The sequence below is a fragment of the Podarcis tiliguerta genome (genome assembly GCF_965153285.1).
Source record: "Podarcis tiliguerta genome assembly, chromosome: 3".
NCBI lineage: Eukaryota > Metazoa > Chordata > Lepidosauria > Squamata > Lacertidae > Podarcis > Podarcis tiliguerta.
The window spans coordinates 37,535,356-37,548,293 of NC_139536.1; the positions used below are offsets into that span (position 1 = coordinate 37,535,356).

A 12,938-nucleotide genomic window follows, 5' to 3' on the forward strand; every position below is an offset into this window, starting at 1 on the left:
TCTGTATCTTATGAACTATCTCTCATCTATATTCTTTCCTGAACATGGCTTCAGCCTATACTTTTCTTTTAAGTTTCTAAACAAATATATATACAGTGGTACCTCGGGTTAAGAACTTAATTCGTTCCGGAGGTCCATTCTTAACCTGAAACTGTTCTTAACCTGAGGTACCACTTTAGCTAATGGGGACTTCTGGCGGCGCAATTTCTGTTCTCATCCTGAAGCAAAGTTCTTAACCCGAAGTTCTATTTCTGGGTTAGCGGAGTCTATAATCTGAAGCGTCCGTAACCTGAAGCGTCTGTAACCCGAGGTACCACTGTATAACAAACAATCCCCATCCTCCAAGAAACATTCCATGCTCATACAATGTACCGTAAATAATAAAGTCAAAATAAAGCTTGTACGTGGTTTAGAACCGATTACACTAGTTAGGTGTCTTCTACTCTCTTCTCTTAACAGATTGTCCTAAAGTGAGCCATGGGTGAAAAGGCAACACTGTCCTTTCTAATGTACTGGAAACAAGTATGCGCCATACAGTTTCAAATTCGTCTTTGTGTTCCTGAGTGCTCTTAAGATTATTTGCTACCTGATACTTCAGCTGGGGATCAATCTGCCCTCACGGCAACCTGGGCAACCTGTCACTCCATGACCCTCACCACTACTAAGAAAGCTTCTCCTCTCTCTCTCTCTCTCTCTCTCTCTCCAGCACAGTCCCTGCTTCCGCCACAGAAAGAGGCTCCAAATACAAGTCCAAGAGTGAGGAGAAACACAGCTCTCCTGCCTTGGAAACAAGTGAGAATTTAAGCCAGATGGAATGGAAACTGGCACTTACCGTGTCTCAAGTTTGCTGAGCCTAGTCCTGTGCTGGGAGCCGTGTATTTGAAAGGAGTGGATATGTGTTTTGCTTTCCACTGTTTTTGAGGCTGACATGGGGCAAAGACCATGTCAGAATCATGGGCTGGATCTGACTTGCGGTCAGATCAGTGTCTGGCGCTACATCTGGTCTGTCGCTTGAGTCACGGCTTAAGTAAACACATAATGGGTAGGAGCAGCTGCGGCTGCCAACTCTGGGATTATGGTGGGGATGGAGGATGCTTGTCTCCGTCAGTGAAATATACTCAGAGTCGCAAAGTGATTTCATGCTCTTTATTCAGCTCATAGTGGTGAGGAGGAATGAATCCCAGTCCCCTCAAAGTATCTGCCTTATATACATTATTTACACAATGGGCTGCACATGATTGGCTAATTCCGGAATTCTACTGTAAGCCAATCAGGTTGTGGATTCACTTCTATCTGGAGCATGATTGGGTGGTTCCTGCCAACCAATCATACTGCTGCATTGTTCTAGGACCAATCAGACTGCTGCATTCTGAATCCTATTGTTCTAGGACCAATCAGACTGCTGCCTTTTGGATCCTATTGTTCTAGGACCAATCAGACTGCTGCAGTTTGGATCCTATTCAACTCAGTACATAACACCCCTCCCCTCTAAGTTCCAGTCCTGCCCGGGAGGTCGCATTCATAGTCCTCAAGGTACGCTGGCGGCCTACGTGTGCGTTGCGGCCTCTGGTGTTCCCTGGTCCGGGGTTCCGGTTCTGGCTCGTGTTCCAAGGATGCTGGCTGTGATGGGGCTGTTTGGTCTGGCGCAACTGGCTCGCTCAGTCGTGGTTCTGGTTCTGGTGTCCTTTCGGCCTCACGGGTCCTCTCTGTATTTACTGATTCTGCCTCTCCTGCTGGCCCCTGCTGCTCTATGGGCCTCACTGCCCCACTGTTCCCTTGGGACTCCTCTGACCTGTCCGCCGCCTCCTGGTTATCTCCCGGGAATCGTCGCCGTATCTGGTCGCAGTGGCGGCGCCAGCATTGCCCCCCATCTGTTAGCACCTCGTACGACACGGGGCCAGTGACCCTGGTGACCGTGGCGGGTACCCATGCAGGGCCTGCCCCAAAATTCTTTGCGTACACTGGGTCCTGGGCCTTGAAGGTCCGGGGGTTCCTGCCTTCCCCCACCACTACCTCATCCTGAGCTCTATCGGGGTGAAGGCGGTCCAATCTGATTGCAAGGCGCCGACCCATTAGTAGTTCAGCGGGGCTCCGGCCAGTCGTTGAGCTGGGGGTGCTGTGCTGTGCTAGAAGGAATGTGGCAAGGCGGTACTCCCAATCCCCTTGCGTCATGCGGCGAAGGGTGTCCTTGGTGGTCCGCACCATGCGTTCTGCTTGGCCATTGGTGGCAGGGTGGAATGGCGCCGAACGGATGTGGCGGATGGCATTCTGCGCTGTGAAGGTTTGGAATTCTCCTGACGTAAATGCAGTCCCGTTGTCTGAGACGAGAGTGTCAGGGAGCCCGTGGGTTGCAAACAGCCTGCGTAGTACCCGGATGGCTGCAGATGCAGAAGTGGACGGTACCAGTGCGACTTCCAGCCATTTGGTGTAGGAGTCCACCACTATGAAGAATGTTTTCCCCTGAAAGGGGCCAGCGAAGTCCACATGCAGGCGTGACCATGGTGCTCGGGCGGACTCCCAGGACTGGACTGGGGCCCTTGGGGGATCTGGGCGGGATTCTTGGCAGGCCTGGCAGTGTTTGACCCAGGCCTCTATCTCTCCGTCGATCCCCGGCCACCACACATAACTCCTGGCCAGGGCCTTCATTCTTACTACCCCTGGGTGTGTCTCGTGTAGGGCTGTGAGGACCCTTTTGCGGAGGGGCTGGGGAACAACGACCCTGCTTCCCCATAACAGGCACCCCTTGTGGGCCGACAGTTCATGTTTGCGAGTTGTGTAGCCAGCGAATTCTGGCCCAGGGCTGTTGCTGGGCCATCCCCTCCACACCCAGTCCAGGACCCGGGAGATGACCCTGTCTTTCTTGGAATGGTGTGCAACTTCTTGTGCCTGAATGGGGCGGTCGGGAAGCAGCTCCAGGCTCATAACCTCTTGTGCAGGTGCTGGGTCGGGGCCTGTTTCCGGTAGTGGTAGCCTGCTGAGGGCGTCCGCATGGCCCATTGCCTTCCCAGGGCGGTGAATCAGTGCATACTGGTAGCTGGCAAGGAAAATTGACCACCTGAGGACGCGAGGAGACAGCACTTGGGGGGTCTGCTTTTCGGGGGCAAACAAGCCAAGCAACGGCTTGTGGTCAGTCACCACGGTGAAGGGCCGCCCGTACAAGAAATCATGGAATTTTTTTACTCCCTTCACGATTGCCAGACCCTCCTTGTCGATTTGCGAGTAGTTCCGCTCGGTTGCATTGAGTGTCTGGGAAAAGTATGCCACCGGTACCTCTCTTCCATCCGGGAGTTGGTGTCCCAGGACAGCGCCAATGCCATAGGGTGAGGCGTCGCATGCTAGCACCACCGGCAGCCTCTCGTCGAAGTGTGCCAAGACCGAGTTTGAGACAAGCAAGTCCTTGACTGCCTGGAATGCGGCCTCCTGGCGCTGGCCCCACACCCAAGGGGCCCGCTTGTCCAGGAGTCTGTGTAGGGGCTCTGCTACCGCTGCCTTGTGGGGAAGGAAGGAATGGTAAAAGTTCAATAGTCCCAAGAAGGCCTGAAGCTCAGTCTTGTTCTTGGGCGCTGGGGCATCGCAAATGGCCCGTACCTTGTCCCCAGTCGGGTGGACCCCTTCTGCATCCACCATAAATCCCAGAAAGTCCACCTGAGGCACTCCTAGTAGACATTTTTCCCGCTTCACCTTGAGACCCGCCGTCTGGAAACGGTGCAGAACGGTGCGGAGGCGGTCCTCAAACTCCTCTGGTGTGGGCCCGGCAATCAACACATCATCGAAGAAGGGGGTGACGCCAGGGATTCCTTTAAGGAGAGAGTCCATTAGATTCTGGAATATGCCTGGTGCCACGCTGACACCGAATTGCAGCCGCTTTACCCTGAACGCTCCTCTGTGCGTCACAATCGTCTGTGCCTCTGCTGTGGCCTCATCTACTGGTAGCTGTTGATATGCTTGGGCCAAGTCCAGCTTGCCAAAAATTTTCGACCCAGCCAGGGTGGCAAGGACATGGCTGACCACTGGCACTGGGTATGCATGGGCCGTGAGGGCCTTGTTTATGGTACATTTGTAGTCTGCGCAGATGCGGACCGAACCATTAGGCTTGACGGGTGTGACGATTGGGGTTTCCCAGGGGGCATTAGGCACCGGCTCCAGCACTCCTTGCTCCACGAGCCGGTCCAATTCCTCGTCTATACGGGGTTTCAGGGCGAACGGGACCCGGCGGGCCTTGAGCCTGACTGGTCGTACTGCGGGGTCAAGCTGTAGAGCAATGGGGGGCCCCGTATACTGTCCCAATTTCCCATCAAAAACCCCCGGAAATTCCTTGCATATGGCGTCCACGTCCACTTGTAAGCTAGTGTGGTTCACCCCGGTGACGGCTAGCCCCAGTGGTCCAAACCATGCCAATCCCAGTAAGCTAATGTAGGGGCCCTTGACCACAAGCAAGTCCAGTTGCCGCGTCCGCCCTCGGTATTGCACCCTGAAGGTCCCCACCCCCATTGTGGGGACCTTACGTTTCTGGAAGTCCCGGAGGGTGAATGGGGCCGGCCTGAGTTTGGGACCCCCAGTAGGACACAGTTTCCTTAACGTCCTTGCCGAGATTATGGATAGAGTTGAACCCGTGTCAAGCTCCATGCGGCATGGGGCCCCCTCTATCTGTACCTCTACATAAATTTTCTCTACGTTGGGGTGGGGCAACTGGTATACCTGGAAGTCCGTGAGCTCCGTTGAATTGCCTTGGTGCGTTGGGCCCCGGGACCTGGGGCTCTTGGATTGGTCATCTGATGCCTGCCGTCGGGTGGGCCGAGCCCGACACACCCGGGCGATGTGTCCCGATTTTCTGCACTGCCTGCACTCTGCGTTGCGGAAACGGCAGGTCCTCCTCTCGTGACTTTCTCCACAGCTTGCGCAGTTTCCTCCTTCTCGTCGAGGCAGCTGTGGTATGTGGGCTGCTTGAGTGCGCTGCTGTACTCGGTGCACCTCCTCCCTGTCAGATCCTGAGTCGTCGGTGAGGTCTTCGTGGTGGACCCTCGGTTGGGGCGGCTGGCTCGGCCGTGCCTCTTGCGTCGACCTCTCGGCAGCTTCCGTTGCCAGGGCCTCCTCCAGAGCAACCTGGAACGTTAGGTTCTTCTTAGCGTAGAGGCGCCGTTGCAGCTTCTCATCCCTCAGGCCACCGACGAGGCGGTCACGAAGCATGTTCTCCAGCTCTGAGAAGTTGCAGAACCGGGCGGCTTGGCGGAGAGAGGTCACAAACCCAGTTATGGTTTCCCCAGGGGCTTGCCGCTTTGCGTAGAAGGCATTTCGCCGAGCCACCTCTGAGGGCTGTGGCGAAAAGTGCCCCTTCAGCTGCTCCATTATTGTTTTGTATGGAACCGTAGCGACGTCTTCAGGCGCAAGGAGAGCCCGGGCGATTTCAAACGTCTCCTCTCCGCAGACGCTGAAGAATATTGCCCTCTTCTTGGCGTCTTCTTCATCGGTGACCCCTTTGGCTTCTAGCAGGAAGGTGAAACGGGAGGCGTACGCTTCCCAGTCTCCAGATGCTGGGTTGAACGGCGAGAAGCTGCTGTTGGTTGCCATTCTGAGTTCCTTGTGTCCCGGAGCTGAAGCCTGGATACCGGTGCGAGGCAGCGGTGCGGCAGGTGGCGGTGCTGCGGTGCTGTGTGTGGCAGTCAGCTCAGCGGGATCCCACCTTCGTCGCCAGTGAAATATACTCAGAGTCGCAAAGTGATTTCATGCTCTTTATTCAGCTCATAGTGGTGAGGAGGAATGAATCCCAGTCCCCTCAAAGTATCTGCCTTATATACATTATTTACACAATGGGCTGCACATGATTGGCTAATTCCGGAATTCTACTGTAAGCCAATCAGGTTGTGGATTCACTTCTATCTGGAGCATGATTGGGTGGTTCCTGCCAACCAATCATACTGCTGCATTGTTCTAGGACCAATCAGACTGCTGCATTCTGAATCCTATTGTTCTAGGACCAATCAGACTGCTGCCTTTTGGATCCTATTGTTCTAGGACCAATCAGACTGCTGCAGTTTGGATCCTATTCAACTCAGTACATAACAGTCAGGAATGCTAAGTAGGTCTGCAGTATCTGCTGGGTCGAGCTAGTCTGCGTTTGTCACTAACACCCAACACCCCTCTGCTCTCTTCATATCAGGAAGGGCAGGAGTTGCATTTCATAGGATCACAGAACTGTAGAGTCGGAAGGGAGACCAAGGGCCATCTAGTCCAACCCCCTGCAATGCAGAGCGGTGCTTTAGTTGAACGCATTCATGACAGATGGCCACCCAATCTCCAGTGAAGAAGAGTCCACCACCTCCCGAGGGAGTCCATTCCCCTCACTGTTAAACAGCTCTGTCAGAAAGTTCTTTTTCATGTTTAGCCAGAATCTCCCTCCTTGTAATTTGAAGGCATTGAATTGGGTCTACCCTCCACAGCAGGAGAAAACAAGTTTTCTCGATCTTCCATGTGACAGCCCTTTAGATATTTGAAGATGGCTATCGTATCTCCTCTCTCTCTCTCTTTTTTTAAAATAATTTTTATTCATTTTCCAAACAATTTTATACAGTCAACACATTATTTAACACTCATTCTTCAGTTTTCGACTTCCCTCAGTTTCTCTGTCAATCTTTCGTAAAATTTCTATTTGTTAACGCATTTCTAAACATAATATTGCCTTTTAGAACTCCTTTTACGCTCTTTTTTGCAATATTTCTTACTAACTCACAGAGTCTCTTCAAAACCAACAAGCGTTGTCTGTACATCACATATGTTTTTCAGATATTCTGTAAATCTCCCCCAGTCCTCTATAAACTTTTGGTCTTTCTGATATCGAATCTTCCCAGTCAATTTATCCAATTCTGCATATTCAGTCAATTTCCTTCTCCATTCTTCCCCGGTTGGAGGCTATCATATCTCCTCTCAGTCTCCTCTTCTCCAGGCTAAACATAACCAATTCCCTCAACCATTCCTCATAAGGCTTGGTTTCCAGCCCCTTGATCATCTTGGTCGCCCTCTTCTGCACACTCTCCAGCTTGTCAACATCCTTCTTAAATTGTGGCGCCTAGAACTGGACACAGTATTCCAGGTGGGGTCTGACCAAAACAGACTAGAGTGGTACTATTACTTCCCTTGATTTGGACCCTTGATTTCTGTTGATGCAGCCTAGAACAGCATTATTATTTTTTGCTGCTACATCACACTGTTGACTCATGTTCAACTTGTGGTCTACTAAGACCCTATATCATTTTCACAAGTACTATGGGCAATCCAGGTGTCCCCCAACTTATATTTGTGCAGCTGGTTATTCCTGACTATGTGCAGAACATAGTCTAACTATCATTTTGTTAGTTTTGGCCCAGTTCTCCAATCTGTTAAGGTCAAATTGAATCCCGATTGTCTTCTGCAGCATTTACTACTCCTCATCTGGCTTACATTTTACCAGCTTCTCTGCAATATTATGGGGGACTTTGTTAAAAGCCTTACTTGAATCTCAGTTCCCTATTACAGGATGCCTGTTGTTCAGACACAGCAAAGTCCAGCACCTTCTCAGGAAGGCTTCATTATCTACTCAGATTACCTCTTTTACTTTTGCAGGTGCCCACAAAGCTATGAATGGGAATTTAATGCATGGACTGGAAAATAGAAAATGAATCCGAATGCTAGGGACACAGTTCTGTGGGCATAAATCCAGAACCCTTTGGAAAGGATGTGCATGGAAAAAAAGCCACAACGGACATGGCTCATCGTGGTCTTCCTGGTTGCTTTCGCCACATGCCTCCAAATCCTTTCCAAAGAAAGCTGTGTTTTGTTTCTGAGAAATGAGGCAGTGCTAAACAACTAAGGATGGAGTGGGTGGGAAGGTGCCCTGATGGTACAAACTTCCCTACCACAAGAGTAATTCAGCCATCACAGACTAATGCAATCTTCCCCAGCCTGCTGCCCTTGATGTCTTGCACTGCAAACTCCAATCAGCTGTGGCCAGCCTGGTGGGGGGATTTGTAGTCCAGAACATATGGATAGCACCAGCTTGGGGAACATGACCAGGGCAAAATAAGCTAGGGCAACCTAAAATGTTTGGACACTGCTACATGATAACCAAGTAATTTGATAAGGTTTATAACAACAAGCAAGCCTCTTGAGAATGGTCAGTCAGCAAACATAGTTCAGGTCAGCTTTCTTGCACAATTCTGCAGCTGTTAGCCTAGAGCCAGTTGCTGGTACATGCGGAGGACATTACAAATGTTCACAGCACTGTCACAGCAAAGTGTAATGGGGAGCTTCAAAGGCAACGGCAATGCGCCTCTAGGAAAATGGACTATCAAAAAATAAAAGAGGGCATTTTCCTTTCTGAAGGACAGTCCATATATCTTTCCTAGAACTGACTATGTAATGTTATCACCTGGATATTTTTCAAAGTGCCACAAAGCTGTCCAGGTTCTCTCCTGACTAGGAAATAAAAGAGGAAAGGCAGAAAACACAATCTCAAGGAAGCTCAGAAGAAGCAGGGTTTGACAGCCACAAACTCCTCCTGGCATTTGTCCCCAACACCTGGCAATCTAATAGCCACTGATAGGCACAACTTTTGTGTGGGGGTGGGGGTGGTAGGGTATGTGTGCGCTACATTTGAAGAGTCTAAATATGCATATACTAACATGAATAACAAATCCCTGAAGGCAAACCTTCAGGAAAGAAAAGTGGCTTGGGGGTAAGGCAATTTTAAGCAGAGAAACTTTTGTATGTGTCGCTATAGAATTAATTCTTTCCCCACCACCAATTTTTATGCTCCAAACCCCCTCCCCCACCCGATCCCTAGTGGGATTTCAGCTGTGTGTTTACCCTATTACAGTGCTGTATTTCTAGAAAAAGAGGTGCCGGAACTCACAATGAACACCTCCCTTGTTCACTTATAATGGCAATGGCGCCCACCTGAGAGGTGATGAAAGTGAGTTCTGGTGAGTTCTGGCTGAAAAAAAGCTCAGCAAGGACACATCTAGAATTCCACAAAGGCGAAAGCACTGGATACATGAGTAGTATTGAGTTAAAACATGGGTGGCAAAGAAAGTATTATATATTTTCCCTCCCCCACCTCTGCCTCTCTTTCTCTATCTCACTTTCCAGAAGCTACTTTTCAGGGACTCTTATGTCAACACAGGCATCATCCGGTAAAGGTAAAATGTAAAGGACCCCTGGATGGTTAAGTCTAGTCAAAGACTATGGGGTGTGGCGCTCATCTCGTTTTTCAGGCCAAGGGAGCCGGCGTTTGTCCACAGACAGCTTTCCGGGTCATGTGGCCAGCATGACTAAACCACTTCTGGTGCAACAGAACACTGTGATGGAAACCAGAGCACAAGGATATGCCATTTACCTTCCCACCACAGTGGTACCTATTTATCTACTTGTACTGGTGTGCTTTAGAACTGTTAGGTTGGCAGAAGCTGGGACAGAGCAACAGCTCACTCCATTGTGCGGATTCGAACTGCCAACCTTCCGATCTGCAAGCCCAAGAGGCTCAGTGGTTTAGACCACATAACCAACCGTGTCTCACCTGAAAGCAGCAAGCTAGCTTGGTGGTTGCAGGGCTGGTCATATGGGGCGCACACAGTTCGGTTCTCCAACTCTTTGCAGCCACTCTGTGCCTTCCAGCACCTCCCACCTCATTCTGCCTAACGGTAGGGCTGGCCCTGCTACTTTTCTTTACAAAAGCATCTCTTGGAGGTTTACTCATCCATGTGTAACATGTAGCAAAACTTCAGTAAGACAGTGGAGGCAGAGGAACCAGAAATTAGAAAAAAAATATTAGCAGAGATGAAGAAATGGTTTAGCAGACATGGCTGGCAAAATTAGATTTAGTCAACAGGGAAAGGTTTGCAATAGAATGTGTTAAAAGGAGGGACTTGACGGAAGAGAGGGGGTGGGGATGACTGCTCCAAGCAAGGGAAGGGGCCAAAGGAGTTAGAGGGAACTAAACAGAGGGTACTGAGAGCAGGTGAGCTTTTTCCTATACTGATCTCTGCTCAATGACTTACTTGTTCTCTGCAGCATTGCTGGTAAGAGAAGAGTGCCTAAGTAATATTTTCCTTGTTTCAACATTGCTTCCTTTCAATTTCTGCCCTTGTTCTGACATCGCCTCCAAATCAACACAACACTGCTTTCTTTGGAATGAATTTAGGGATGTGGTAAAAGGAATCAGAATGGCAATATGAACTGTATCCGTTTGCTGCGGCCAGTTTCCATGGACGTGCTTTCTAAAGAAAACCCACAAAACCCTGTAATTGTGCACAGCGGATAAGTTCTAAATTTTATTCTGCATTCTGAGAGTTAGAATTTGCTTTGTGGCAGTCTTTGTTACACCCCAAAAGGAAGTTATTGTCTTCTCCTTTCCTCGAAGTCAACAAACCTGTGGCAGCTCCTGTGAATGTAGTGACTGAAAAACACTAAACAGGAATTACTGCCAGAAAACTGCAGATACCCGGTAAATCTAAGAAGGATTTGATTCATATAGTATAGTATAGTTTTATTTTATCTTATTTACTTATTGAAGTGGTCTTATACCACTATTACCATATCGAGGCAGTGCATGTTGATAAAACATAAAACACCATTAAAACCAGTACAGGATTATCATTACAGAATTTGGCTAAATGATGTGCTTTATGCAACTACATAAGCCTGTTGGCATAAAAAGCCTTCAAGAGATGCCTGGAAGTCCAAAACAAGGATGCCTGCCAAATCTCTGCTGGAAGAGTTGGGTAGGACCAGTGATGCTAAAAGCCCAACAAAGGACAACTAGCAGTGCTCCTTCCGAAGATCAAACTGTGATACAAGGGCTCAGGTGGTCCTTTAGGTATCCTGGGTCAAAGTTGTTCAAGGCTCAGTAAATCCACACAACAGCTTTATATACCTGGTTTCGTAGCTTTAGGCTGCAATCCCATGCACACTTACCTGGTATAAGCGCACATGAGACCAATGAGACTTACCAGTACATCTGAGCAGACATGCCTAGGATTGTGCTGTTAAGGCTAATTCTGCAGTTAACCTACTAACAGGGAGGCCACATTTTGGGGGGGGGGACCCAGTACCATACACACATACATCAACTGCTCTCTTATTTCATTGTCAGCTCAGAGCAGATCAAGCAGATATTTAACTTGAGTCAATTATTTCTGCTATTCAGCCCTCCTTTACGTGACTACACAGTACCCAGAATTTTTCACACATTCTGAATGGCAAATACTTTGTTTGGAGTTCAAAAGGATGCCGAAATCTCTTCCCCCTTCCTTCCTTCCCCCTGTTTTTAAGCTGATAAGCTTTTCTCTGCTCCAGAGGTCAGGCACATCTTCCTCCTTTGATGTCCCTGTGTAAGCAAGCAGGGGACCACGAGACTGGAGTGTAACATCCCCCAGTTCCTTAGAATAAACACAGTAGGAGTGAAAATGGGATGGACTGGACTCCAGGTGCACCATGGTTTGTAAACAAACATATATATTTTTCTATTTCACACTGAAGGCTGCCCACTCTCCCACATTTCACGAAAATCAGACTTGGTCTGTGTGCACCATAAACTTCCCTAGTTTCCCGGTGCTCAAGGTTCAAAGAGACATAAGCATTCATCACTCTACCAAATGGCTGTATCAACATTTGTTTCTCACAATCCCCTGATGAAGACTGCTCCAGTTCAAAATGCATCTGGATTCACCTAACCACTGTCTTATCTCACAGTTGCCATCTGGCCTTGTTGAAAAGCTGTGGTGCAAGTTCCCCAAAGGTTCAGATGTGCCTTGAGCTTTTCCCACCACCCCAAAGGAGTATGGAAGAAGTTTCCTTCTGTTTGTCATTGTTCACCAGAAAAGGTGGTGAAATTGGGTCAAATTGTAGGTGTCTTTAATAAGCACTGTTGTGCTCATCTTCCACCCTTACCCTCCTGCCCCCGTAGATGTTGAGATTGCAATACAAGGAGCTAAAGGCAAGAATACAAGTGCTACGAAGCCCCAGTTTTCATCCAATAGCACTGCGTTTGCTGGATCCAGTCTGGCTTTGACACCGGCCACAAGAGAATGAGCAAAAGGGCAATAAGGATCAAGTCTTGGAAATAAAATCCAGGATGGAGTATTGCAACTAGATGGTCCATACTACACTATCCAGGGTTAAATATGTTCATGTCAAAACCCGCACTGTACAAGAAAATGTGGAATAGTTAGGACCAATCTTAATTTAAAAAAAGAAATGAATTTACATTGCAAACTCAATAAGGAAAACATTTGCCTCTTTGGGTTATGTACACACAGTGATGGCACTAGATAAAATATAATTATCACACCTGCTGCCCCCATTAGGTTATATCTTTTGATGGCAGAACTGGGCTAGTTTGCACGACTAATTACCTCCAGACCCATTTATAAACACTACTTGAGGATGCTGCCCTTGCTAGGTTGATCATTTAGGAATCTAAATTTATTTCTCTATAATAATGTTGTAAACCTAAGGCTCGCTGGAGATTACGCTCCTCTAAAGGACAGCAAAGCCAAACTTTCAGTTATACGCTCCCCACCCCCAAGGCAGCTTTCAAAGCAAAAACCCAGTTAGGATTCCGCCCTGCAGATCCTCCAAAGGGCCCCATCGCAGCAAAATGCCAGACTCCCTTGGAACTGCACCAGCCAATGTGTTGCCAATATCCACAAGACTAATGGGCTGTTTGTGCCTTTCTCCCGAGCCTCTAGCATATATATACATGGACATCCATCACAGGGAATATCTGCACAGAGCAGCTCAGTGGCTGTAATTAATTACATCAGTAATGATACCTTCTCAGCATCCAAGCAAACCCTGGGGCCTCCACCCAGCAGAAGCTGCAGCCAAGTCCCCAGTCCTGCTTCTTTTCAGCATTATGGAAACAGACCAGTTGGCCAAACCGACTCTTCAAGTTCCAGATCCTTCAG

The 12,938-nt window shown here is 48.8% G+C and overlaps 1 protein-coding gene across 8 annotated transcripts in view; it reads right to left on the reverse strand.

Annotated features, from left to right (window-relative positions):
* The window catches only part of SLC29A1 (solute carrier family 29 member 1 (Augustine blood group)), an 85,703-nt gene that overhangs the window by 22,992 nt on the left and 49,773 nt on the right, over positions 1-12,938 (reverse strand). For 2 of the 8 annotated variants that reach the window (XM_083434649.1, XM_083434648.1), the window contains exon 2: positions 12,804-12,938. The exons of 5 other annotated variants lie outside the window; for them this stretch is intronic. The gene's annotated coding sequence lies outside the window, so the exon portion shown is untranslated. Of the gene's footprint in view, positions 1-832; positions 1,100-6,056; positions 6,232-12,803 lie in introns of those variants that run through there. One more of the 8 variants, XM_083434651.1, reaches the window with a different exon arrangement.